The sequence below is a fragment of the Sebastes umbrosus genome, chromosome 3, assembly GCF_015220745.1.
Source record: "Sebastes umbrosus isolate fSebUmb1 chromosome 3, fSebUmb1.pri, whole genome shotgun sequence".
Taxonomy (NCBI): Eukaryota; Metazoa; Chordata; class Actinopteri; order Perciformes; family Sebastidae; genus Sebastes; species Sebastes umbrosus.
The window spans coordinates 38,937,506-38,956,055 of NC_051271.1; positions in this window are offsets into that span (position 1 = coordinate 38,937,506).

Below are 18,550 nucleotides of genomic sequence, written 5' to 3' on the forward strand. Positions count from 1 at the left end.
TTCATTTTTCAGTGCATAATAAGTTAATATATTGTAATTTTAGTCGTATATTGTTTTTCTTCATAATTTTATAATAGGTCTGAGGAAAATGTTGATATTCCCGAGGACCTCATCCTTTTCCTCTGTCATTATGTCTTTGCATTTACTGCATTATGTTACCCACTTGCTAGCTTGCTAAATCGTTAGCCTCTGTGGCTTCTAGACGCCGACAGTAACGGTAATATTGCCGTTGCGTAGCAGCGGTGTTCTTCACGAACCACTTGAACGCCAAGCATATCAAGTACACGACTCCCCATGTTGTAAACACGAGCTCACGAGTTTCATTTGAAGACACCATCATGTCTCGCGCAGGTATAGGTGACGGGTCCATCCGCCTTCGATAGGTCCCTCCATTATCAGCTGCATCACCACAACAGGGAACAAGATAGAAACAGAATAGGCCTATTTGACATTTTACATTTACAGCAGGCCATCTTCAACACGTCTAAACCGGGGGTTGGTTAGTTCAGTGACAATATTGTTCAGTTCTTACAAATACTGTGACACCTGGGGTGGTCTGGGGTGGGAGGGTTCACCTGAGTGGAGCTGCGGCTCGAGCTTCGTAGACAAAGAGGAGGAGATAAAAGGAGGTTTGCTGCTAGCTTAATTTGTTTTTTGTTGTAAACTGGCCGAAGGTGTTTCAGGTGAATTTGTGGAAGGAAGTAAATATCTAGTGTGAGCTAGCTAACTGTAACTGAATGCCAGTAAAAATGTGTTTTTCTCACTCGAACACCTTCAGTTTAGCTACTTTACAGCTGTGCAGGTGATTGACATGTTGCCCTCAGGCCCAGTCAGCCCACACCAATACTTCCTGTACAGCGTCAGGCATGGAAGTTCCATGTAGGCTAACCTACATCTATGTAGGCTAACTTGTAAGTTACTACAGGCTCATTCTGAGTTACAGGTGGATGTTGAATAGCAACAGCTCATATCAAACTTTAGCCTATAACATCAACGTTGAATGTCGAATTAACTGAAGAATATTTGAATTAGCCGACTGTATTCCCATTCTTATAGGTCGGTTTGAATGTAGGCTTCTAACAGCACTGTTTGACACGTGTTCATATTTCTTGAATAGCTTTATAAATGTGGTAGCCTACACTATTTTACACTATGCAAGATCAAGTTAGATTTGGAGTAGGCCTACCACTTGACATTTAGGCAGAGTTTCAGGGTTTGGAAATGGCCATGACTTTATTAAATGTTATAAATGAAATTAACAGATGCTCTTCAGTAAAAACCTCTCAGAGTGAACAAATTGAAATATGTTAGGTTGCCAGATAATTGTTTGTAGTTGGATTTTTCTCATTAAACATTGTGTTTCACAACCTGGCAACCCAAAGGTTTCTCTTATTTTATATCATAAAAGGATTATTACTTGTCTGCAAATGATTAATACTAACTATTAAACTGTGAAAGGGTAGCATATCCCTGATTTCAAAATCAGTGAGGACAAAATAAAAGCATGTCACTTGTTTAATAGGCTCACATCACAATAGACATACGCTTAGGCTAGGACTGTCCCCAATACTATTTTTTGGGCTTCAAAGCTTTGTTGAGAAATATTCGAAGGTATTTGAAGCTTCGCAAAGCATCAGGATGACATGTTTTTATGTCTGTCTGTCTCCATCTCACCTGTTTCAGTGCCCGGGACACTGCCACAAACAGTGATATCTGCTGAGAGTAACTAATAATAATTCATGATGAATATGAATAATATTGTGGGATTATTCCTTATTTCATGGGCTATTTGGGGATTTATACTTTATTATCGCATATTTTACATATTAAAGAAAAAGAAAGCATTCAAATAGTGATTTGGAGGTCGAATACCATGGCAACGGTTGAAGCATCCAAGCACTTGGGTCAGCCCTAGCTTACGCGTTTTGGCACAGAGCCTTCTGTTTGAAGTATACAGATTCAGTTCAGTAATATACACAAGGGCAGAGTTCACACACAGCTGGGAGTTGGATCCAGTTATTTGGGAGCCTATCACTTTTCTTTCTCATAGCTCTAGATACAAGGCCTATTGAAAGAGGCTGGGACACAGGTCTTGGGGGGTGGGGTATAACACATGCGTACTGTAACTGGAGCTGCGGTCGTGCATTGCGATTGGCTCAATTTCAGCCTTCTTCAAACACTCTGAAGAAGGCTGCGTGCCGAAACACATAAGTCTATTGTGATATGAACCAATTAAACAAGTGAAATGCTAGTATATTGTCCTCCCTGATTTTGAAATCTGGGATGTGCTACCCTATCACATTTTTATACTGATTGGACTTTGGGTCTAGCACTCCACCGTGAATCCCATTGAAGCTCAACCTCCTTTACCAAAACATGATTTCAGAAAGTTATTAGTTACATCTATAAACCCTGTAAATATGCTTTATTGTAAAGTGGAACCATATGGTGGAAATAATTAGTCCTTGGATTTTAAAAAGCAAAAGAATCCTCATCTGTTACAGTTCTCCTTTACTGACAGAATCATTTTGTATAGCTAAAAGAGCTGCCACGAGCATTAGCGGCCACAGGGGGGAGGCAGAGAGAGATGAATGTGCTGGAGGGAGTGGTTGGGAGAGGAAAACATGGCTCCCCTGAGAGAGGGAAGAGCAGGGGGGGATGAGAGGGGACACTTTTGATTTCTGACCACAAGCCTAAAGCACCACTGTCTTTCATCAGACTGTCATGCTGTTTCGTTGGCTGTTTACCAGCTCTTGATTTGACTGCTTGTGTGTACTGGCCAGCAGAAAACAAGGATAATCAATGCTCCCCCTTTTTTTAATCTGGTGGTGATTATTGACTGGATCTGAAGGATTTTTTTTAAGACTTCCACTGAATCAATTTCCTCTCCTGGAAGACGTTTTTGGCTCCATCAGGGTCCAAAACCCTAAACCCTCCCTCCTGTTGCTGGGAAACCACTCCAGTGATTTGTGTGTTGTCAGAGTGCATTATAGACACTGACACGGAGAGAGAGACAGAGAGAGGGAGAGAGAGAGAGAGAGAGAGACAGAGAGAGAGAGAGAGAAACCTTGGCTGGAGAAAGGAGAAAGAAAGAGAGGGAGAACGAGAGAGGTGGGATTCAAGAATAAAAATGATTACATGCACATCTACTCTGGTTCCCTTATGCTTCCTTGTACTGTCTCTCTCAAAAACACACACATCCATACACACATCATAGTGCACTCTAGGGATTGATTAACATGCTTTGATTCCCCTGTCTCTCCCTCTCTCTCTCTCTCTCTCTCTCTCCCTCTCTCTCGCTCTCTCTTGCTCGCTCTCCTCTGCCATTTTAACTGGGTTGAGTTTCAGCTTTTGGGATGAAAGGAATGAAGAATGTGTTTGGCAGCAAAACTGTTGGGGAGAATATTTGATGTTTAATTGATAGAGGTTGGATGTCAGAGCAGAAGGCTTGTTATTTGCAATTACCCTAAATCACAGTGTGAGTGTGTGTGCGTATCTGTCTGTCTATGCCCATATGTGTGTGTGTGTGTGTGTGTTTGTCAGTCTGTGTGAGATTTACAGCCAGGAGCCGTGTCTTTGTGCACTGCAAGTGTGAACGATTTCATACTACGGTCAGAAACGCCTTTCGCTGCCAAATTCCTCTCCTTGATGTGAGAGTAAAACTGTCACTTTAATTAAAAACAATAGGGCTCTGCTCTACAGCGCACTGCTGATAGAACTATGAGGACTATTGAAATGTTGAGGGGGAAAACGGTGGCTCTTATAATGTGGATATGAGTTTTCTTGTAGAATTTTACTAGTGCAGTTTCGGAAAAGTACTTATGCCTTAAGTAAGGGATAATGTACAGCGAGCCGAGCATTGTTGTGAAAAAATCCCCGACAGGGCGATGCTGTCTCTCATCGCCCTGAAGGTTTTTTTTTCACAACAATGACCCTCTAGCTGTACATTATCCCGCTTATTACACGGCTACTTACTTTATAAATAAATAATTTTACACAAAAAGGGTCCGCCAGAGTCCGACATCAGAGCTGCGCCCATAGCAACGGTCTGTTATACATAGCAACGGTCTGCTATACATAGCAACGGTCTGCTATACATAGCAACGGTTTGTTATACATAGCAATGGTCTGCTAAACATAGCAACGGTCAGACTGCAGAACGCCGTGATTGACCAATCAGAATTGAATATTCAACACAGCTGTGTAATAATGCCCTACACTAGGGGTCTCCAACAAGTAGGCTAGCTTGCAAGCTACCAGTAGTGACTACTCGCTACCTGTTTCTGAGTGGCTCGCTAAAGATTTTAAGAATATGTACATAAATTTAATAACACAAAGTCAAAGTGCTGCTTGGTCTTTGTGGTAGTCACGTACAGGTGCACTTTGGATCTTTCAGGTGTACTGTGCTTATTTATGGAGTCAGATCAGTCTCAATATCAACAAATGCACACAGAAAGATTCCCTAATGTATTTTGTGATTTATATATAAATGACTCTCCACAAAATATTTTTCACTGCACACAATAAAAGTTGCCATTCATACCGTCGTGGGGGCTCGCTTCGAGACATCTGATTGGCTACAGATAACTCCCTGTTGAAAAAAATGCATTTGCAGATCGGTGTACGTCAGGGGAGTCTCATAAAACCCACACAGATGAAGTGAACACATGACAAGCAGTTTGTAAATGCAGGTTCAAAGGTTTGTATATAAATGTAACAATATCCAAATGTGTTTTGGATGAACATTGCAAATACGTTTAAATAGATATATTTGTAGATTTCTATTACATTTATTTAAAACAATAAATTATTGTGTCAGAAATATATTTGTGAACCTTATTTTTTTATATGTGGATTTTTTTGTTTTTTACATTTATATACAACGATAACTATTTTTGTGGGGGGGTGGAGAGGGATAAGGGGAATTGGAAGGAAGTGAATTTTTCATATCTCAACTAGAATAGCACTCGGAGAGCGCAGACCTCCACCAAGCTGCCTGAGTACGATTGCCTCCCCTCTCCGTTCAGTTTGCGCCATCATCCACGTGTCATTTTGTTAATGTTGAGATCATCTGTACGTAGCGGAGCATCATAAAACACTTAAACACAAAATAAAACTCACCTAAACCGTCGTCGTTACTCTTTCCAACAATCACCAAGTGTGCTTTTGTAGCCGGAACGGTCTGCAGGTCCCGACCACACTGCGTTGTGTTCTGGTGCACAATCAGACGCTGGACACTAGCATGTCTTGTTGAACTCAGGTTTATTCCTGTTTTGAGCCCTGTTTTGAGCCCAGAGAGAGCAAAATGCTGTCATATGGTTTTTATCCTCATAGAAACACACCTCTCGCAGTCAGGTTCAGTGCAGACTCATTATAAACATGAAAATAACTCAAAACATGTAAATCAAATAAGACACAATAAAATATAAATGAGTGTGTCATTACTTTGTGTCTCCAATTACATAACATTCAATTATATTATCAATAACAATTGGCTTTAGGCTTAGCCTACATCGCCATGACATGTGAAATAAATCATATAGATGTGTGTTTGTCATTAAATGACACACACACACAAAAAAAATACATATTCAATAAAAAAAAGATTTTACAGACCCCTATGGCTGTCATGAAAATTACACTGTTCCACAATCACCTCACACAATATACTTAAAATGAATACTATAATTACTGAACACGGTAATGGGAGTACAACACATATACACATACCTGTTCTGAGCCCAGAGAGAGCAAAATGCTGTCATATGGTTTTTATCCTCATAGAAACACACCTAACATGAGAAAAGGACAAGCTTACATGTGTATCCCACGGGAAGATAAAACGGCGACACCAGCACACACACATGTTTAGCTAGTTAGCTTAGCCTCTCAAAACTCACTTTACAAGTAAAAAACACGACAGAAAATTACCCAGTTCGTCTGTCCTAATGATACTATGAAAGAGTAAACTGCTCTGTGTAATTAAATCAACATTAAAACATTAGAATTCACACTTTACATCGCGCCACTTTAGATACATACCTCTCGCAGTCAGGTTCAGTGCAGACTGACGAGAGAGCGGAAGAGACGCAGTACGTCTGCTAACAACCACTAGAGGGCGCTGTAGCACAAACTAAAACAGTACTCCCAATACCAAGGATAAACTTAGGAACAACACAACAAGTGAGGGATTTTGGTGAAATTAATACATATTGCAATAAAACACATAACATAAGAAATAAAAATTACAAATATTATTTACTGTCACTTCTTCTATCTGTTACACTTTGGTCGAACTCAACTGTAATTTCACAGAGTTTAATGTGAAAAAACGCAGAATCTACAGTTGTCATCCCCCCTCCAACCCTTCGCTCTGTCTCTGTCTCTCTCTGAAGGAAGGAGGCTGGGTCATGTGTCATCATCAGTTACGCTGCGCATGTGTTATACCCAGAGGTTTTAATGCTCAGGGCGATTGGAATCCTTAAAAAAATTCTTGAATCCGGATCATGATCCAGATCGCCACCAAAATCCAAAGGATTGTTCATTGTGCCACACCCCATCCCTCCAAAAAATCCATTTCGAATTTGTGGAGTAATCCTGCTAACAGACAGACAAACAAACAAACAAACCAACGGCGGTGAAAACAAGACCTCCTTCAAGGCCCTTGGTAATAACAATACATATCACGATATAGCATGTTTTCTAATAGTCTATTTGAACCACATGGCAAAGCATATTTTTGTATACTCTCGTCCTCTGTGAATCAAATACTTGACAACTGAAAAGTATTTTCTTGAGTGCAAAAGGATCATATCAGTTTTAAGTGAAATTACAGAGAAAAAAATAACTAAATATAGGCCAAGACTATATAGAAACAATATAGACTTATATATACGATAGACATTATTATATAGTTTTGACGATGTATATCGTCATATTGCCCAGCCCTACTCCTAAAACTTTTCAACAGAAACTGAACATTGTAACTTTCATAAACCTGCTATTGAGTGCATGTGCTGCAATCATGCAAACAGGCTAATCAAACACAATCATCCACTCAGTAGGCGCTGATGTCAACATTTGCAAAATTTTGTGTTGAGCACTAAACAAAAATGCAAGCTTTGTATTTTATTTTATAATAATTAGTAAATGATGATTTTTTTTTCCTCCCTGTTGCCACTGGTAAGCAATAAACACCTTTGCTTCCATCCACTCTCAGCCTTGGTCGACCTACGCAGGTGTTTTCACTTATTAAGCCTGATTAGAGCTCTTCTCAGGACTGTGTGTACGTGTGGAGACTGTGCTGCTGGCAGTGTTCAAGTCACTCCCTAATCCTCAGCAGTTCCCACAATGGAACGAACAAAGTGGTGTCTATGACACAATGCGTTTTATAGATGCTGAAAGTACAGTTGTGCAAATCTACACCTGTGAATGATGACGCAAGATGATGATTTATGAGGGTCTATTTATAGAAAGTAGTGAACGAGTGAAAGATGGAGTGATTTCAGACAAAGCACCTTGTCATTCATACTGATACATTGAGGTGACCTAATTCCCAGTATAGACAGGCATAGCCCCACCCAACATCAACCTGAGCAGAGGTCTAATCAGCCACAATGACTGAAAACACCTGTGTGAGTGTGCAGGGCCTTTATATTATAAAGTACAAGGTCATATATTGTGCTTATATGTTCCAGTCACCGTCCATGGTCAGAAACAAATGGTATTATTGTATCAATAACAACTGATACCTGTTATCATTTTTATTATGGCAACGCAGACCCAGAGCAACATTATGTTTCTGTCCACCCGACAAACCTCTCCTTTTAGCTCTGTTTTGGTCTCCACCCATTATCTGGCTCTTTCTTTTTTTCATCGAAAACAATGATTTAAAGGTGGCTAAAATAACTAGTAGATCTGAGGGGGGCTGCAGAATCAGAATCAGAATACGATTTATTTTGCCAAGTACATACAAGGAATGTGACTCCAGTTTCATGCAGCTCTCTCTAAGTACTTACACAGAATAGAAACAGCTAGGAACGAGGACAAACAGCTAGGAACAAGGACAACAAAGCTGGACAGATAAAGGTGAGGAATAGACAGGACTGTTATGTACACACATAGTGAAAAAATAGGTGTATATATAAATATTATATCAATGAATAAATATAAAAAAAGCACTAAAAATAAGAATACAATTCACATCCATGTGTATTTTTGTAGCGGAGCATCGTAAAACACTTCATTCAAACTGGACAGAAACAAAATAAAACTAACCTAAACCGTCGTCGTTACTCTTTCCAACAATCACCAAGCGTGCTTTGGTCCAACTCAACTATAATTTCACAGAGTTTAATGTGAAAAAACACCGAATCTACAGTTGTCCCCCCTCCCACCTCCCCACTCTCTCTCTCTCTCTCTCTCTGAAGGACAGAGGCGGGGTCATGCGTCATCAACGCGTCATCAGTTACACTGCGCATGTGTTATACCGGAGGTCTTAATGTTCTGGCTGATTGGAATCCTTAAAAAAATTCCTGAAGCTGGATCATGATCCGGATCGCCACCAAAATCTAATGGATTGTTCATTGTGCCCAACCTAAACCCTCCAAATAAATTAATAAATTAATTCAAATCCATCACGGACTTTTGGAGTAATCCTGCTAACAGACAAACAAACAAACCAAAACACCAACAAACAATCCAACAAACAAACCAACAAACCAACAAACCAACGCCGGTGAAAATATAACCTCCTTCCTAGGCCTTTGGCCTTGGCAGAGGTTATAAAATGTATAAATACAATTCAAGTGTAAAGAAATAAATACTGAATGGATACATGGTACATGTATACATGTCTGTAAAATATTACAAAAATGTTTGCATTAAAGACTGTAAGAATTATAATCTATAATGGCAGTGACAGTGTATTGACAGTGTATGACTGACCTAAGTGTTCATCAGAGTGACGGCGAGCGGGTAGAAACTGTATTTGTGTCTGGTTGTTTTGGCGTACAGTGATCTGTAGCGCCTCCCAGAGGGGAGGAGCTGGAACGGGTTGTGTCTAGGGCTGTTCCATTTTTTAAGCCTCGAAGCTTCGGTGAGTAATAATCAAAGACATGTTCTTCTGTCTGTCTGTCTCCATCTCCCCTGTTTCAGTGCCGGGGACAGTGCTGCACTACTGTACACACATACACAGACACACACACCTCTACACACACAAACATAGATAGATAGATAGATAGATAGATAGACTTGTGGTATTTTTATTTACCTATAGAATAATATTGAACCCTCTGTCCACACATTGTTTAATATGTGCTTTCTGTTACGCCATGTAGGCCTACACAAACCACGTACCTATCAGCTTTTGTGGTCGAGATCAGACTGGAGACATAGCCACTTTAAAGATGGGTGAGTAGTAGGCTACTTGCTGTCTTCTGACGTTTGTGTTTTTTAAACAGAAAACACAGGTTTTATACTGCGATATTTACTAAGAATGACAATACAACACAGCCAACAGTAGCCTCAGTAAACGTTCAGGTGATCTCCCTCCAGCCAGCTGTCACCTTATTTAGGTGTTCGTCATGAAATGAGGAGGCATCGTATCAAATAACTCCTCATTTCAACTTCACCAATCAGCCGTTCCTCATCCGTTGGAATAAGATAAATAGAAACAGGGCGTCTGACAAAAGTTCAGCTCAAAACGGGGCACCCTGTGCAGCGCTTCGTCGCTCGCGGCCAGTTGGTTCATTCCAATAGAAAGCAATGCAATCTAACTCGTTTTTTTTACTGATGTTTGCTCGCGTTGCATTCTGTGGGAGGCTGTAATATGTGAGCTACATGCATCCCAATACACTAGACCTCTGCGTTGTACACATTACATTCCCTCTAGATTTGTGAACCCCCAACCTTAATGTTCAAACTGCGCCAATGACAGTTAGGTAAGCACGCTGAACTTCCTGAGCTGACACAGGAAGTACATCCTCTGCTGGGCCTGCAGAGAGACACCTTTACACAAAGTCATTTGATCCACTGTTGATGTGAAATGTATGATTTAGTGCAACTTTACTGAACAGACTAATTGAGTGACATCTTCCCGAGTCTCCTGTTAGTTTAGACAGACAAATTACACCTTTTATTATCGTTACTGGTAGATGAAGATTTGTGACCTCATAAATTCCCATCAAAGCTCCGGCCCACCCACCTTCAACCTGAGCAGAGGTCTAATCAGCCAGGAGAACTGAAAACACCTATGTGGGTGCACTTAAAGCTTTTCTTTAGGAGCAATTTCACTCGGAAGGCCATTTGAATGGCACTTCTGACTGAAAAAGTTATGGTAATTTCGTAAGTTCTGATTTTATGGCAACCAACACAAATGATATTAAACTCTGTCTTGAATTTTGTCGTTGTCGTTGTCATTGTCGTTGTCGTTGTCGTTGTCGTTGTCGTTGTTGTTGTCGTTGTTGTTGTTATTGTTGTTGTTGTTGTTGTTAAGGTTGAAATATAAATCTCTGTCTCTCCCTGTCACCTTGCAGAGTGCTGACCCTCTGATGACCCAGACCCAGCATGGTGTGAAACACGTCACACAGGAGTGGCTGCAAACCCGTGTGAGTCTCTCCAGGCGATCGTCTGTCACCCACACACACTCACACTCAGAGCTCAGCTTGAGGGCAGCCCTCATGTACCAGCATGGATTAAAGCTCTCATGGGAACTCCGCTATGTCAACAGTTTCTGAATGCACAACTGCAGTATCAACAGTTATCAACCCTGAACACATGCACGTAGTCTCACAGCACAGCCCAGTGTTTTGCATAAGCTCTAATGTTGTAACATGTTTACACGTATGATCAGAAAGGTAAATGTCAAATGTAATATTTAGGGCCGTCAAAGTTAACGCGATAGTAATGAGTTAACGCCATTCATTTCTTTAACACATTAACACAACTTGCGATTTTTAGGTTGTAGCGGGTTCAGTTTTAAAACTAGAGAAGATACTGGCATCATATGAAACTAAAAAACCTGATGAATCCATTGGTACCAACCATGTCATACTAGCCAGTTGTGAAGGAGGTTAAATAACCCTCAAAACGTACGTTACATTTTGACGAGGAAAAACTGGCATGTCCATTTTCAAAGGGGTCCCTTGACCTCTGACCTCCAGATATGTGAATGTAAATGGGTTCTATGGGTACCCACGAGTCTCCCCTTTACAGACATGCCCACTTTATGATAATCACATGCAGTTTGGGGCAAGTCATAGTCAAGTCAACACACTGACACACTGACAGCTGTTGTTGCCTGTTGGGCTGCAGTTTGCCATGTTATGATTTGAGCATATTTGTTATGCTAAATGCAGTACCTGTGAGGGTTTCTGGACAATATTTTATAATTTTTTGTGTTGTTAATTGATTTCCAATAATAAATATATACATACATTTGCCATAACATGATTATTGTATCATTTATGTTAGTGTAGCCAGTGTTTCAGGTTGAATATACTCCCATGGTAGCATTCAAAATCTTGCAAGGGATGCTTTAGATCATTACGTTATGAATGAGATACTGAAGCTGAAACACCGAGCTGGTACACTGATATCACTGAAAGCTCACTAGTATGGAAGATTTATGATCTTGTGTTAAAGCAACTATCGGCATAATATCCCATCAAATAGTCAGGGATACATATTATAGCACATTAAAGCTGAAACCTGCACGTTTCAGCATGTCACCATGTAGTGAGAGGTTGACAGCAAAAAGCAGAGCTGTTGTGAAAGGTTTGTGTGGGACCTGTGGTTAATCATTTATTGGCATCTTCATGTTGGACCTGCCATGACAAGCTCATCAGCTTTTCTCAGTAACACAAAATAGTAATTGATTTGTTTGGAAGAAACACAAATCTCATGTATCAAACTGGGGTTTTAAAATGACAGGTCAATAAAATAAAAAGAGAAAATGACAGAGAATGAGAACAGGCAGATACGGGGTGTTTGGTGTTCGTTCCTCAACATGGCTTGTATTTTCTTGCCAGATCATTTACTACAAACTTGTCACACATGTTTTATTTATCTCAGAATCAGGCTTATTGACAAGTAGGTTTTCACATACGAGGAATTCGTCTTGGCATTTTGGTGCATAACAATAAACACAGAGAAAATAATAGCAAGTATTACAAAAGTCAAGAACATAAATATAGCATCGAAAAATGTACAATGAAAATTTGAAAAAAATACTAGGGCTATCAAAGTTAACGTGATAATAACACGTTAACTGAAATGATATTTAATGCCTTTAATTCTTTTAAGGCATTAATGCAACTTGTGATTTTTAGGTTGTAACAGGTTCAGTTTTAAAACTAGAGAAGATACTGGTATCATATGAAACTAAAAAATCTGATGAATCCATCGGTACCAACCATGTCATACTAGCTTGTTGTGAGGAGGTTATATAACGCTCCAAACTTACACTGAATTTTGGCGAAGAAAAAACTGTCACGGCCATTTTCAAAGGGGTCCCTTGACCTCTGACCTCCAGATATGTGAATGAAAATGGGTTCTATGGGTACCCACGAGTCTCCCCTTTACAGACATGCCCACTTTATGATAATCACATGCAGTTTGAGGCAAGTCATAGTCAAGTCAGCACACTGACACACTGACAGCTGTTGTTGCCTGTTGGGCTGCAGTTTGACATGTTATGATTTGAGCATATTGTTTTATGCTAAATGTAGTACCTGTGAGAGTTTCTGGACAATATCTGTCATTGTTTTGTGTTGTTAATTGATTTCCAGTAATAAATATATACATACATTTGCATAGAGCAGCATATTTGTCCACTCCCATGTTGATAAGAGTACTAAATACTGGACAAATCTCCCTTTAAGGGACATTTTGAAGAGATGAAAAAATGTGTGATTAATTTGTGATTAATCACAATTAACTATAGACAATCATGTGATTAAGTGTTATTATATATTATAAATGATTGACAGTATACTAATACTGAATAAAATACTGTAAGATATACGTAAAGATATAAAATACTGTAAGATATATGTACAATATAGCCGTTCTACAATAAAAGAGCTGTACAGTTTTGTGTAGGAATGTGCAATATACTGACCAGGAAATGTGCAAAAGCTCACAGCATGAAGTATAGAAGGTGTAGCGATAGAAAGTGCTTTGTAGGATGTCAGTATGTCAGCATGTGTATGTGATATAGTTTCAGTGGAGAGCTGGAAGAGCAGAGGATGGATGGGATCTGATTTAAGAACATTAGGGTTCATGTGATGTGCATTTTACAATAGAAGCAATAGAACTACTCCCACCATACCTCGTTGACTTATCATGTATGTTCACACAGATATGCACACACATACTGCCACTCTCTCTTTCCCCTCCTCCCCCCCTCCGTCACCCGCTCTTTTCTCCCCCTCTATTCTCTGGCTGACAGTGAGGGTTGACGCTGGCTGGAAGGCTGTGAGTGGAGCCATTGTGCCCAGGGGTCAGAGAGAGTCAGAGATACACAATGCCAGGGTCGGAGTCACTGCGGTGATGGCCCGACCACTTGGCAGCACCGTCCTACTCAGCCAGATGAACCACAGTTGGGAAAAGAAGTATTCAGGGAAAGAGAGAGGGAGGAAGAAAGAGGAGTGGGTACAGAGAGCGAAGTGCAGCATGATAACTAAAAATCCAATACCAATGGAAGTCTCTTCTAAATAGCGCAATAAAAGAGGAGGTGCAGAAAGAAGAATGACTAAGAGTTTATAAAAAATGCATCTAGCAGTAAGTGGCATATTGGAATAGAGAGACAGTTGAGAACAAATACATAAAGGTGAGGATATCTAATAAAGACTGTCACAGTCAAATACTCCTAGAGTTTGCAGGGTCCTCTGGTCATGTAACACATGCAAAATTCATGGAATTTAAAAATGGCCGTGTGCTTGGCAAGGCTGCATTCGGTGGACTAAAATAAAAACAGATTTCATGTGCACACAAGTCTCATGGAGACATTAAGGACCTTCAGGGCGTTACGTTTTTTTGTAGAGCTTTCAATGTTAATTGAAACGCTAATAACGCTAATTCATTTTTACGGCACTAATTTCTTTAACGCATTAACACAACTTACAATTTTAAGGTTGTAGCGGCTCAGTTTTAAAGCTAGAGTGAAGATACTGATATATGAAACTAGAAAACCTAAAGAATCCATCGGTACCAACCATGTCATACTAGCTTGTCGCGAAAGAGGCTAAATAACGCTCCTAACTTGCGCCAAATTTTAGTGAGAAAAAGCTGTGTTTTCCCCACCATAGGATCTATAACACCAAAAACAACCATTAGAGGGTCGAAATCAACATTTCTATTCAATACCTGAGACAAAGTTTGAAAAATACATCTCCAATAGATCAACAGACTAGGACAGCTCCAGAACATGATGCTGGCACTTGCCCACAACATTTGCATGAGGGATCAATATTTGGGAATATTTTATGAAGCTTTTGTTTAGACCAGTGCAGCCGATGTAACACCTTAAAGTGTAAGAAGCCGTCAACCTAAATACTTCAGACCTGTTTGATAGTGACATGTAGTGTAAAGCACTTTGAGTGGTCGGAAGACTAGAAAAGCGCTATATAAATGCAAGTCCATAGTGATAAACAGAAACACATTTCAGTTTGAATCATGTTAACACCACTTTGTTTTGCCCTGATATTCCGGTTGCTTTGTAATCAGATGTCGCTTTCGGCTGGCCGGCTTCATGGCTTCGTTCGCACCTGAAGACACATTTTGGTCTCCCATCGATGTCAATCTATATGACTGTGGTCATATTCAACATAGTTTGGGCTTAGCGTCGCTTGACGATGTGGACTGATTCAAATATTTCTCCATGCTCGCCAGCTAGCTAGCTGGCTAATAAGCTAAGCTATGCAGCTTCCTGAGTGAAGTGACAGATTCACGACAGATTGACGTGATGAGTCACAATCATATCAGAGTTTCTATTGGCCCAAAGCTAACATTGGTGGGAGTAATGGACACAATATGCTTGTTTTATAGGTGCAAATGGTCCCCATCTGTAGATATGAACTTTTTTTTTTTTTTTTTTTTTTAAATGTTATTTTTTTGGGGGCATTTTTTAAGCATTTTATTGATAGGACAGTGTTGAAAGGGGGAGAGAGCGAATTGACATGCGGAAAGGACCACAGGCCGGATTCGAACCCGGGTCCACCGCTGCAAGGGACAGAGCCTTGGCGATACATTGGCGCTCGCTCTACCGACTGAGCTAACCAGCCGCCCGATATGAACCTTTTTAATGATACAGCACAATCTTATAATTTATAGCAAATTATGTCGTGGACCCCCTGACAGAGTGCCAGGAACTCCACTTTGAGAACCACAGGCATAAGATAACCTGCTTTTGACAGCCTATAGAATATCATTGTAAATGGCCATTGAAATAACATCTACACTGCATGAACATAGTCTCAAGGACACTGACTTTTTTCATGAAGTGCACTCATGAGATGAGTCAAGTTTAAAGTAGGGCTGTCAAAGTTAACTCAATAATACCTCGTTGATGCAAATTTGTTTTAATGCCACTAAGAATGTTTTTAAGGCTTTGAGACAACGGAGATGTGGATTGTGAACACTGCTGTACATTCAATGCATGTGCTTTGTTTTATTTTAACACTGTTTTTATTATGCTTTTAACAATTATAACTTGCAAAACACGACTCTCCACATGAGAGATCATACAAAGTATAAGCATAATAATTGCACACACATTGTACAATAAACAATCTATCATATAATATAAATTTACAATTTACAGAAGAGTGTGTCTTACCAACAGTCTTACCAACATGAAAAAAGGAATAAATAAATCAAATAAATATTAAATATATTAACCAAAAACCTTAAATAAATTAAAGTAAATTAAATTAAATTATTTTATTTTATTTTTTTAAAAGGGGTGGATGCTGAAGGTCTGTCCGAATTCTGTTTTTGTAATCAGGTGTGACTAAACAGTAAGAGGGAAGCTCATAATGGAGATGGTGGTATACATATTTGTTAATGTTTCAGTTTCTGGTCTGGCTAAAGTAATCTATAAAAGGCGACCATATTTTGTAGAACTTACCCTCCTGTCTTTTTAATGAGAACCTTATTTTCTCTAAATCTAAATGCGTCATCACTTCTCTCATCTAATTTGCATCAGTAGGGGCGGCTGCTTGCTTCCAGTTACGTAGTATTAATCTGCGTGCCAGCAGAGTAACACATGTTATTACACTGCACTCTGGACTAGTTTTCCCCACCATGGGATCTATAACACCAAAAACAACCATTAGAGGGTCAAAATCAACATTTCTATTCAATACCTGAGACAAAGTTTGAAAAATGCTTCTCCAATAGTTCAACAGACTAGGACGGCTCCAGAACATCTGTGTCAGTGAGGATGGCACTTACCCACAACATTTGCATGAGGGATCAATATTTGAGAATATTTGGTGAAGCTTTTGTTTAGACCAGTGCAGCCGATGTAACACCTTCAATTGTGTGAGGCCGTGTCTGGCACAGACAGATGAAGAATGGATCCGGCCAAGTGCCTCCTCCCAATGCTCTTCTGAAATCTCTATTTCTAATTCTTCCTGCCATACCAGTCTCAGGTTCTGCATAGTGTTTGTACCTGTCAGCTGAGACCATTTTTTAGATATTACTGATATGCCCCCTTTGATAAGTTGATCATCCAGAAAGAGTGAGTCCATGGGTGATTGTTCAGGAACACAAGGATATAGTGTATTATTTTGCTTAACAAAGCTTCACACTTGTAGATATTTAAAGAAGTGAGAATGAGGTAGATTGTATTTTCTTTGAAGCTGCTTGAAAGATGGAAACAAATTGTCTATAATAGGTCCTTAAAATGATATATTCCTTTCTCGTGCCATTCATCAAATACAGTGTTGTTAAAAGATGGTGCAAAGGAATGATTTGCTGTAGTGGGGGCCAATAGGGAGCTGGCATGCCAACCATAGAGTTTTCTTATCTGAATCCAGATTGTGAGAGAGTGGGAGACCACCGGATTGCCAATAAAGCAGCATATTTACCCACTCCCATGTTGATAAGAGTATTAAATACTTGACAAATCTCCCTCGAAGGTACATTTTGAGCAGATCGTGATTGAAGATTTTAATCGATTGACAGGTCTTTTATGTCATTTATTTAGATGAATTTCTTTTGTCATGGTGTTTACCACTTCCCCCAGCAGGAACCACAGGAAGGCGAGTTGTGTTAGAGCAGCCTGTATATGGTAAAGAAGGCCCATGATTAAGGGTATGTATGTCTATGTGTGCAGAGTCAGACGTGTGCAGGTGTGTCTTTGTTTGTGTGCACATGCAGGCTGTAGCTGCACTGTAATGCAGACAGAGATGTTTTCATTTCCCCAGAATGTCTTTATATAAATATGAAACATAATGTCAATGGTATGTTCAATAATCACATCTTGTAGTTTACTGCACATCACCACTGAAGCGCTAATGTGTTGGTGTTAAGCTCTCTCCAGTCTATAAACGTGGAGTAACCACCATCTATTAGCTGACCTGCTGTCACCCAGCCAGAACACAATCAATACCCTCTGATAATGATGTCATTTACTCACAGTAAACCACAGATAATGACGAGACTGGAGGTCTCCTGTTATTACCTCATTTCATGGGTTTAGTCTCAATGCAGGGATCAACCGTTACACCAACCCTCTCGTGAACGTGTAGAGGGGGAACCTTTCAGACAAAGACTTGTGCGTAGCATGTGGAAGAACTAATGAATGTTGTTAAATTCAATGATCTAAAAACAGCAAGAGGCTTATTGTGATCTACAGAGACAAACTGAGGCTGTATACTTTTACGCTGGATTTTTCATATTGATTAAAAATGCTGATCATTTAACAGTATACCAGCCATGTTCTTTTTTTATTAATGCACATTTTTTTGCATGTATAATTGCATGTTGAACAGTTAACGTTTCCTTAACAGACCCAGTCTGCACATCTGTGATAGAGAGCAGCTGTGCAGAGTCCTGGAAATAACAGAGTCCTGGATACTTGAATTAAAGCTGTAGTAGGCAGATTGGAGCAAATATGATTTTGTTTTCACTATTTCCTGACAGTAGTGCATGAGACAGGTAATCTGGAAAAAAAATCATGTTCTTCTGTGTCCAACGGTGCTCCTAACGGCATCTGCAAGATTCCACAGTCCGGAGGAAAACAACCAATCAGAGCTGAGCTGGAGCCTTGCCGTCTCTGAGCAGCTGTCAATCACTCACCAACTCCGATCAAATGGTCAAACTAGGCAGCGCTGATCAAATATGAATCAATATTCTGTTACTGTAATGCCTATTTCTCTCCTCAGATGTTTTCAGAAACATCTTGTAGTGTACTGTTTAGCTGTAAAATTTGAAATTTTGTGACCCGGTAGCCATGTTGAGATCTGCTGAGGAAATACCAAGCAACTTTTTCTTTTCTTACATTCCAGCTAACATAGTATTCTTCTAGGTTCAGTAATACCGC